The sequence below is a fragment of the Nicotiana tomentosiformis genome, chromosome 10, assembly GCF_000390325.3.
Source record: "Nicotiana tomentosiformis chromosome 10, ASM39032v3, whole genome shotgun sequence".
In the NCBI taxonomy this organism is placed as follows: domain Eukaryota; kingdom Viridiplantae; phylum Streptophyta; class Magnoliopsida; order Solanales; family Solanaceae; genus Nicotiana; species Nicotiana tomentosiformis.
The window spans coordinates 54,903,859-54,914,561 of NC_090821.1; the positions used below are offsets into that span (position 1 = coordinate 54,903,859).

At 36.5% G+C, this 10,703-nt stretch overlaps 1 non-coding gene across 1 annotated transcript; it reads right to left on the reverse strand.

Annotated features, from left to right (window-relative positions):
- Window positions 1-7,085: 7,085 nt before the first annotated feature.
- On the reverse strand, window positions 7,086-7,192 carry LOC117281216 (small nucleolar RNA R71). Its single transcript, XR_004511836.1, has one exon. It is a non-coding gene; the product is annotated as a small nucleolar RNA R71 (small nucleolar RNA).
- Between the last annotated feature and the right edge of the window lie 3,511 nt (window positions 7,193-10,703).

Sequence of the window (10,703 nt, forward strand, 5' to 3'; positions counted from 1 at the left end):
CTTATAATATCACTGTTGAAATAATGCAACAAGATGAGGATCTTGAACCAAAATCTATTGGTGAATGTAGACAGAGAAATGATTGGCCAAAATGGAAAGATGCTATCCAAGCAGAATTAACTTCACTTGCGAAACGTGAAGTTTTTGGGTCTGTAGTCCAAACACCAAATGGTGTTAAGCCTGTTGGCTATAAATAGGTTTTTGTACGTAAAAGTAATGATAAAAATGAGGTACAAAGATATAAGGCACGCCTTATTGCACAAGGATTTTCACAAAGTCCTGGTATCGATTATGAAGAGACGTATTCTCCTGTTTTGGATGCTATAATATTTTGTTATCTCATTAGTATTGTTATCCATGAAAAGTTTGACATGCATTTAATGGATGTGGTTACAACCTACCTTTACAACTCACTTGATAATGAGATATACATGAAAATTTTCGAGGGATTTAAAATGCACATCACACTTAATTCGAAGTCCCGGGAAATGTTTTCAATCAAACTGCAAAGATCTTTGTATGGTCTAAAGCAATCAGGAAGAATGTGGTATAACTGCCTTAATGAGTATTTATTAAAGGAAGGTTAGATAAATGATACCATTTGTCCATATATTTTTATAAAGAAAACAACATCGGAGTTTGTTGTACTTGCTGTATATGTTGATGACATAAACCTTATTAGAACTCCTATAGAACTCCAAAAGGCAATTGATTATTTAAAGAAGGAATTAGAGATGAAAGATCTCGGAAAGACAAAATTATGTCTTGGTTTTCAAATTGGACATTTGGCAAACGAAACTTTTGTTCATCAATCTGCCTACATAGAAAAGGTATTAAAACAGTTTTACATGGATGGAGCACATCCATTAAGTACTCAGATGATTGTTCGATCACTTGATGCGAATAAGGACCGGTTCCGACCTCAGTTAATGTCTTAGCAAGATATAGCTCTGCTCCTACAAGGAGACATTGGAATGGAATCAAACACATATTACGGTATCTAAAAGGGACTACCGATATGGGATTATTTTATGGCAATGATTGCAGTCCCGATCTTGTTAGTTATGCCGATGCTGGGTATTTATCTGACCCACACAAGGCTCGATCTCAAACAGGCTATGTGTTTATATATGGAGGCACTGACATATCTTGGCAAGCGACTAAGCAATCAATCGTGGCTACTTCATCTAATGATGCTGAGATAATTGCTATTCATGAAGCAAGTCAAGAATGTATATGGTTGAGGTATATAATACATCTTATTCGAGACAAATGTGGTTTGAAGTGTGACAAACAACCCACAATTTTGTATGAAGACAATGCAACATGCATAGCCCAATTGATGAGAGGATTCATAAAAGGGGATATGACAAAGCACATTTCACCAAAGTTATTTTTCACATATGATCTTCAAAAGAATGGTGATATCAATGTGCAAAAGATCCGTACAATTGATAATATGTTCACCAAATCTCTACCGACGTCAACCTTCAAGAAACTAGTGTACAATATTGGGATGTGAAGGCTCAAGGATCTGAATTGATGCTCTCATCAGGGGGAGTTAATACGCATTGTACTCTTTTTTCCTTACAAGGTTTTGTCCCACTGGGTTTTCCTTGTAAGGTTTTTAACGAGGCAACCAAAAGGCGTATTTCGAAATATGTGTACTCTTTTTCCTTCACTGGGATTTTTTTTTCCCATAGAGTTTTTTCCTAATAAGGTTTTAACGAGACACATTATCTATGGACATCCAAGGGGGAGTGTTATAAGAAAAATCAAATTATAGTGGATGTCTACTCTTCCTCTATAATCTTCTCAAATGCTTAATGATATATTCAATGACATATTTCTATGCTTAATGACATATTCAATGATATATTTTTCTTCACTTTTTATGCCTATATAAAGGCCTTGTAATAGATAGGAAAATACACACAATTAAAAAAGAAATAAGAATCTTTCTCCCTCTCTTTCTCTCTATATCTCTTAGCTTGTTTTTTCTTGTTCTATATTGTTACTTTGAGTAATATTTATAATACGTTATCAACACGAATTAGCTTCTACTCAAGTCCGATCCGGCACACACTAGCTACCACCACTCTACTTTCTGGTATGTTTCTTTTAAAGTTGTCATATCATTGTTATTACGTCTGGAGAATTTTCTTTTTCCCAAGGTTGATTGCTAATCTGCACATATACTAGTTAATTTAGATTGTAAGATCATTAAAAAATTTTTATTAAGATATTATAAGAAAATATAGAATACATATATTAAATCATTTCATAACAAGACTTTTCCATAATTACAGCTGAGCGTTTACCTCTATTTTTGTTTATTTTTCTCTTAATTCAATTAAGAATTTGCCACAAAATTTTTTGGTTAATTTTATTGATTAAAAAATTTGGTGAATTCTGTTTATATAAATATGAATACCATATTACATGAATTATTATTATTTTTTTGAAGTTTCATAATTACCCAAATTGCTTCTAATTTATCTGTTTTTTAATGATAGTTTTCATTATGTCAAATTTATCAAAACTTGAATTTGTGGCACTTGACATCTCCGGAAAGAATTATTATCGTGGGTCTTTGATGCTGCAATTCACCTTGCTGGAAAAGCTCTTTAAAATACTATTATACAAGGAAATGAAACATCAAGCCAGGATAAAGCAAAGGCTATGATTTTCCTTCGTCATCATCTCGATGAAGGGTTAAAGACCGAATACTAAGCCCTAAAGGATCCATTTGAATTATGGAGCAGTTTGAAGGAACGATATGACCATCTTAAGGCAACGATATTGCCAAGAGCTTGATATGAATAGATTCACTTATGGTTACAAGATTGTAAAACTATAAGTGAATACCGTGTGAGCTTCACAGGAATTAAAACGACGCCTGGAGTGTCTGATGAACCAAGATATAGTGGGCGTGTATACAGAATTGTTGATTCCATCATGAATGAATCTCTTATTCAAAAATAGGGAGAATTGAAAACTGGAAAATGTCGAAGAATCATTTGACAATTGAGAATTTATCTGGCTCGTACCCGCTCTGATACCATGCAGGAAAATAAATCAAAATAGTGGTCGAATATAGTGGCCTCAAAATGGATCATTTGTGAAAATTCGCTATTATTTATATTAAATCAAATACTATTAAAATTTAACAGTTAAAATTAAAGTAACAATAAATCCTTCTATTTAATTATGATTTTGGCCTCTCTCGAGCCAATTCATGAATTCACCCTTGGAAAAATAATTTTGGAATAATTTGAGAAAAGCCCGCAGTAGTCCCTCATCTTTGACGGTACATTCAAAATGATCCATATCTCTATAATAGTCTTTTTAGAAAAAAATTTATTTTGCGCATCACACAACTGACACTAATTGTGTGAGGTCTTTTTCCTTTTTTTTTTTGTCTTATAATTTTGTGGATCCAGAAATGTAAGATATAAGTTTATAAATGTGTGAGATAAAAAAAGATCTCACACAACTAATGTCAGTTGTGTGACGCACGTCATAAAACTTTTCGTCCTTTTGGGTGTATCAAAATGAAAAATGTTCTAGTCCTGCCTAACAGAAACCGTCTATGTGATACGCTACCACTTCAAAATTCCAGAATAGTTCTCTACCTTTTGATAACATTTTAAAGTGGTTCAAACGATCAAAGTCACTCATCAAGTGAGTGAAATTGTATATTCAATGGCTCATAAGTTGGAGGATCCCGGTGCTTTCACGATTCCTTGTACAATTTAGTTTTCAAGACTTTGGGGATTGGGCAACAAGACCCACCACTATGAGATTGCAAATGGTAGATCGTACTTTGAAGAGACCCTTGTGAGTGATTGAAGATATCTCGGTTCGTGTTGATAAGTTCATTCTTCCAGCAGATTGTGTCATTCTAGATTGTGAAGTTGATTATGAGGTGCGGATTATTCTTGGAAGATCTTTCCTTGCTATGGGGAAGGTTCTTTGTGATGTTGAAGCCGGAGAACTTACATTCCGGGTTGGTGATGAAAAAGTGGTTTTCCATGTGTGTAAGTCCATGCGGAAACCAAATTGCAATGAGGTGTACTCTTTTGTGGATTTGGCGACCGATGTTTTTATTGATGACACAAGTGCTACAATCAATGTTGGTGATATGTTGGAGGTTGTCTTGCTCAACTTTGATGATGACGAGATGGATGGCTTCATGGAATGTGTGAACTCGTTGCAAGGAATGGGGTCGTACAACTATGCACCCCCAAAATTATCTTTGGATCTTGAAAATAGGACAACTCCTCCTACAAAGCCTTCTATTGAAGAGCCTCCAACCTTGGAGTCGAAGCCATTGCCTCCACATCTTCGGTATGAATTTCTTGGCCCTTGTTCTACTTTACCGGTTATGTTTTCCTCTTGTTTGACTAATGTGCAGGTAGATTCCATATTGGCGGTGCTACACAAGAAGAAGAAGGCTATTGGATGGACATTGGCGGATATTCGAGGGATAATACCCGCCTTTTGCGTGCATAGTATCAAGTTGGAAGATGGCGCCAAACTATCTATTGAACATCAAAGGAGACTTAAAGAGGTTATGCAAGAAGTTGTAAAGAAGGAGATTATCAAGTAGTTGGATGTCAGGGCTGTATACCCCATCTCCGATAGTCCATGGACTTCTCTAGTTCAATGTGTCCCAAATAAAGGGGGCGTGACGGTAGTCACCAATGACAAGAGTGAGTTGATTCCTACAAGAGTGGTGACCGGATAGAGGGTGTGTATGGACTATAGCAAGCTCAACAAAGTAACAAGGAAGGATCACTTTCCACTTCCTTTCTTAGATCAAATGCATGATCGATTGGTCAGACGTGCTTGATGGTAGGCTATAATTGCGTATTGTAGTCTCTTATTGCACTCTAGTGCACTACACTTTAACTGTTTTGAGCTTTAATTGATAGTGTTTTGCACTTATTGTGTATTTTATCTCTTGTAGGAGTGATTCCGAACTATGTAGATGTTATAGAATGAATTTGAGTGATTTTATCTTTGAGGTCTGAGTAAAATCCCAAGGGATTAAGCCGAGATCGTGTTCGGGGGTCGAGGATCAAGTATGGAAGCAAAACACACGATAAATCTGTACTCTGAGAAATCTTTACTGCCGCAGTGCGTGGGGCGTCATGGTTGTGCAAATTCTTGCTGCCTGTAAGAGCCAACTCTCTGGATTTCCCCACTAATACCCTGCATGGTGCGTCTCCCCGTGCGGCACGCCTACGCAATTTTTACAGAGTAATTTTCCTATTTCGGCTAGGAGAAGGTGATTTAGTCTGGGCTCAACCCTACTTTGTATAAATACATGGGAAAATATTATTTCCTGGCCTTTTGACATACTTTAGACCTAAGGAGGCTAAGGAAGAGTTGGTAGAACACGAGCACAAGGATTTCATCATTCCTTCCCCACTCAAGACCCGAGTTTGGATTGAATTCATCTTTTCCTATCTTTTAATTATATTTGTGATGAATTGCTCCATATCTATGGAGTAGTTCTCTTTAGGGTTTGATGGATTTGGTGTATTGATGATAGGTTGTTAATTATAACTCTAGTTTTATATATTGAAGCGTTTTTTGATGATTTAACTGTTGCATCTATATTCACTTGTTCATGTAATCGAGAGAGGCATAACTTGTGATATCTTTGGATTATATTGTTGGTTGAGTTCATTAATTCTTCTTAGTAATCGAAACAGGCTAGTTGAATCATTGATTAAACCTAGTTAGGAGAATAATCGAAAGAGGTTTTCCTAAAGACCAATCCACTACGAATTCTTGCATTTCTTTACAGGGCTTAAATTGGTTCATCTTGTGAGCTTGAGTCTTAATCAAGAGAAGAGTTTCTACTAAATGTTTGGACTAATAATTGAGTGAATTCGAGAGACTCACTTGAACATTAGAAGTTAATTATCTAGAGTTAGATCCCGAACAATTATCTTGCACTTATCCTATCAAAACCCTATCTTCTCCTATAGATAACCTTCTTTGCTTATTCCTTATTTTGATAGTCATTAGTCAATAGCTTTAGATTCTTAGTTAATTTTAGTTATTAATCATATAAATCTCTATTGTTGATTCTCCTGGATAGTAATCAAGATAGAAACTACGAAAATACTATTTAACTCCAATCCGTGTAAATACTAAATTATACTATACTATCTTTGACTAGCGAGCATAATTTAAGTGTGTGTTTTGCGCTCGTCAAGTTTTGGTGTCGTTGCCGGGGATTGGGTATCAATAGTGTTTGAAGTAGTTTGTAGTGTCAATTAAGGAATTTGTTCTTTTTGTTTTATTTTTATTTTTCTCTTTTTACATTTGGTGTTCTTTGATTGTGGCGCAGGTTACAGGTTGATATTGGTGCATGACAAGAACTTATGCAAAGGAAGTGCTACCATACAAACCAGAGATAGAAAAATAACTGCGATATATGAGGAAGGAAAGAAATATCACTGAGACATCAGAAAAGGTTGGGATATCCTCAACTAAAGAACTTATTGCTGGAAATGGTGAGGATAATGTGGATTTGTCTACGAGAGAAGCAGCCCAACAACGAGAACAAGCTACACGGGATGCTGAAGAAGAAGCTATTAAAGATGCACAGATTATCTACGAAGAAGAGAGGGGTCGTAGAATTGCGCAAAATCAACCCTTGGGTGCAGACCAGTTCGGAAATATAGCTCCAATGCCAGATAGACCACTTGGTGATTATGCTATACCATTCAATAATCAAGGATTATCAAGTGTGATACCACCTCCAATTGCAGCAAACAATTTCGAGTTGAAGCAAGGATTGCTTCAAACCCTTGAGAATTGATATGTCTTCAGAGAGAAGCCAAGCGAAGATCCAAACACACATCTAATGTACTTCGAGGAGATTATGAACATCTTTCAATACAATGGTGTGGCATAAGATGTAGTGTATCTAAGGGCATTTCCCTTTTCTCTTAAAGATGATGCAAAGTAGTGGCTTCGAAGCTTGCCCATAGGTTTGATTAGAACATGGGAGGAGATGACAAGTAAAATTCCTTGATAAATATTTCTCCTCAGCTAAGACGGACAAGTTTAGAAGAGAAATCCATAACTTCTGCCAGAAAGAGAATGAAATTATTTTTGAAGCATGGGAGAGGTTTAAGGAGATTGTTAGAAAGTGTCAACATAGCGGAATTGAACTCTGGATGCAGCTCTAGAACTTTTGGAATGTATTGACATCGGCCTCACGTAGAACATTAAACAATACAGTTCGAGGTGAAAAAGACTATAGAGGAGATAGTTACAATTCTTGATGAGTTATCTAAAGATGCTAATTAGTGTCCTCTAAGAGTGTTGAAAGAATAAGATCAATTGGTGTTCACAAGGTTAATGCTAACACATCTGTGCAAGTATAACTTGATGTTATGTCCATAGAGATAAGGAAGCTGAACTTGGCTACAATACAGAGTGAGCCTCATGCAGCTTGTGATATATGGAAGAGGACACCCTACTCCTGAGTGTCAAGCATCAACTGAGGAAGTGAATGTTGTGGGAAACTACAATTTTAATGTAATGGGTCAGAGGCACTCCATTTTTTCATGGAGTTCACCTAGTAGTACCGCGAATGCATGGCGAAAGAATAACTCTAGACCCCAGGGATAAGGAGCTCCAGCATTCCAAAATCAGTAGAGACAGCAATTTCAGCCTCAACAACCCATTCAGTCTAGCATAGAAGATCTCATAAGGCCTTCATTCTGAAAACTGATGAGAGGCTTGAAACTCATAGCAAAGCTATACGGGAACATGGAGAATCTATCAAAGAAATAGGTACTGGTTTTTGAAACTTGGAAAGACAAGTTAGGCAGCTAGCCACTCTATTGTCTGAGAAGTGGGCAAGTGTTGAAGGACCCCACCCCAATCCAAAAAGATGTGATAATTGCAAAAGAAAATGGGGAGCAGTTGAAAAGTGATGATGACAACAAGAAGAAAGGCCCAATGCAAACTAAGAAAAAGAAGGAAGAAAAATCGAGAAGGGGGAACCTGAGAAGAGCGAGCATATGCCTTTTTTACCTTTCCCTCAAAATCTATATAGAGAAATGTTGGATAAGCAGTTTGGGAGATTTTTGGATGTGCTAAAACAAGTCCATGTAAACTTACCATTTACATAAGTGCTCTCACAAATGCATGTTTATGCCAAATTTATAAAGGAGATCCTGACAAAGAAGAGGAAAATAGAGGAGACCTCAAAGGTCAAGCTTATAGAGCAATGTAGTGCTATATTGCAAAATAAACGCCCATAAAAGTGTGGAGAGCCAAGGAGTTTTACTATACCTTGCTCATTAGGAACTATAAATTTTGATTAGTCTTTATGTGATTCTTGTGCATCAATTAACTTAATGTCTCTATCTATTTATAGGAAACTAGAAAAGGAGACCGGAGAGATACAGTGCATTCACCAATATCCAGCTGGCAGACCAAACTACTTTAATACATGAGGGGATAGTGCAAGATGTGTTAGTTCCGGTGGATAAGTTTGTATTTCCTGTGGATTTTATAGTGGTGAATATGGAAGAAAACAAGGAGGTCCCTCTCATATTAGGAAGACCAGTTTTAGAGACAGGCAGAATGATATTAAATATACATGAGAGAAAGCTCATGCTTAGAGTGGGTGAGAACACTTTGACTTTCAAGATGGATATAGAAAATGGGGCACAAAAGGAAAAACCAGCTGCGAGTGTTAAGTGGAAAGTGAAGGGCTCAATAGTGAAGGTTGCAGTGAGTAAGAAAGATAAGTGTGGGGTGTACCCCCAAAAGGCTAAGAAGAAGTTGTCTGCCTGGATGTGCGCTTTAGTTCGAAGGCAAGGAATGGAGCCCGACTTCGACTCAGACCCCGACTAAATGTTCAGGGAAGTTTCCTTTACTTTATGCTTTTTAATTGTGTCATGGGGACTTCCACAACTTAAAGTGTGTGGTGGAGGATAGTTGTATGTTGCATGTATATGTGTTAGTTTTGTTAGTTGTAGTAGTTGGAAAATTGAAAAAACCATAAAAATTGAACACTTTTCGATTTTTCCCGACGATTGATATCATTCAACAGGTATCTTGAGGGAATAAAGTCAAAAGAAAAACACAAAAAGATTTTTTTGTAGGTAGTATATCAATTCCCCCTTGGTTTTTCTTTGTGTCGCGGTTCATTTCCGGGGGTTTTGTTTGAATCGGGTGTAGTTAGTTTTTATTTTTTTAGGAGTAGGAAGCGTTGTTCTATGATTTGAATTAAAGGCAATATCTCTTAACTTTAGTATGCCTTGATAATAGTAAGTGCTTTAGTTGTGAAGCTTAGGCTCAGTTTTTGACTCTTGTATAAGTACCTTAAATTGATTGATCTTAACTCTGCTTAACTGCTTTGACAAGAGTGTCGTTATGAGTCCGATCCTAAGTGAGTTATGTGCCATGTGCGTGAGAGGTTTTGTGTTATTCTATGCATTGCATTTGATGTCTAGAACTTGTCATATGTATTTGCAAAGCGAAATAGTAGTTTTGTTCAGGCTTGGAAGTGATTTATGCATTTCTTTGTTAAGCCAGATATATTCTTTTACCCACCTAATTGTTATGTATCGTAGTTAAAACTTTTGAGCTTGTAATCATGTTTCTTTGACAACCACAGTACAAGCCTTACCCATTTGTTTGAATTGACCATCTATTTGAACCTTGCACCTCTCGTGAGCACTTGAATTTGTTATGAACTTTGTAAAATTTGAAGTGTGGGGTGGTTGGTTTGGCTTTTGAGTGGAACTAATGAAATAAGGAGAAAGGTGCGCTAGTTTGAAAAGGTAAGAGCCGCTTGAATTGAAAAAGAAAGAAAAAAAATTGTATGATTGTGAAGAATATTCCTTGATAGTGGTAACTCTTGATGTAATTGTGCATAAAGAAGGGAGGAGTTAATGTATATTGATATTAATGTGGAGTTATGGTTTGACATAAGTATGGGGTTTTGAACAATGAAATGTACGTATTAAAGTGCTTAGGGAGGTGTAGTCACTCTTATATCTAAATATATTCTACCCGTCCCGTAGCCTACATTACAACCAAATAAGGTCCTACTTGATCCTTGACTGAATGAGCTCAATTAGTAGAGTAGTATACTACGTGCAAGTTTATGGTACGTCTTTTGTGGCACATGAATGTTGTTTCTGAGAGTGAGTGAATTCTTTCTATCTTGAGTTCCCAATTTTTCTTAAATTCAATTACATGTGGAACTACTGTCTATTTTTGGGTGAGTGCACTTAATTCATGAAATAAAGGTAATGCCATTGACCTCTGATAGAGTAAGTGAGTGGGTTTTGAAAAGTATGTGGTGCTTTTGAGTCAACTCTTGAGGCAAGGATGTTACGTTAGAGTGCTTAATCTGTTTTCATTATTCTTGGTGTGATAAGTTATGAGAGTTGTTTAAAATGGTTGTGTCTATGCGAAGGGTAGTTTGATTGGTTGAGGACGAGCAATGGTTTAAGTGTGGGGTGTTTATGATAGGCTATAATTACGTATTGTACTCGCTTATTGCACTCTAATTCACTACACTTTAATTGTTTTGAGCTTTAATTGATAGTGTTCTGCTCTTATTGTGTGTCTTATGCCTTGTAGGAGTGATTCCGAGCTATGTAGATGTTACGGAGTGAATTTGAGTGATTTGATCTTTGAAGTCTAAGTAA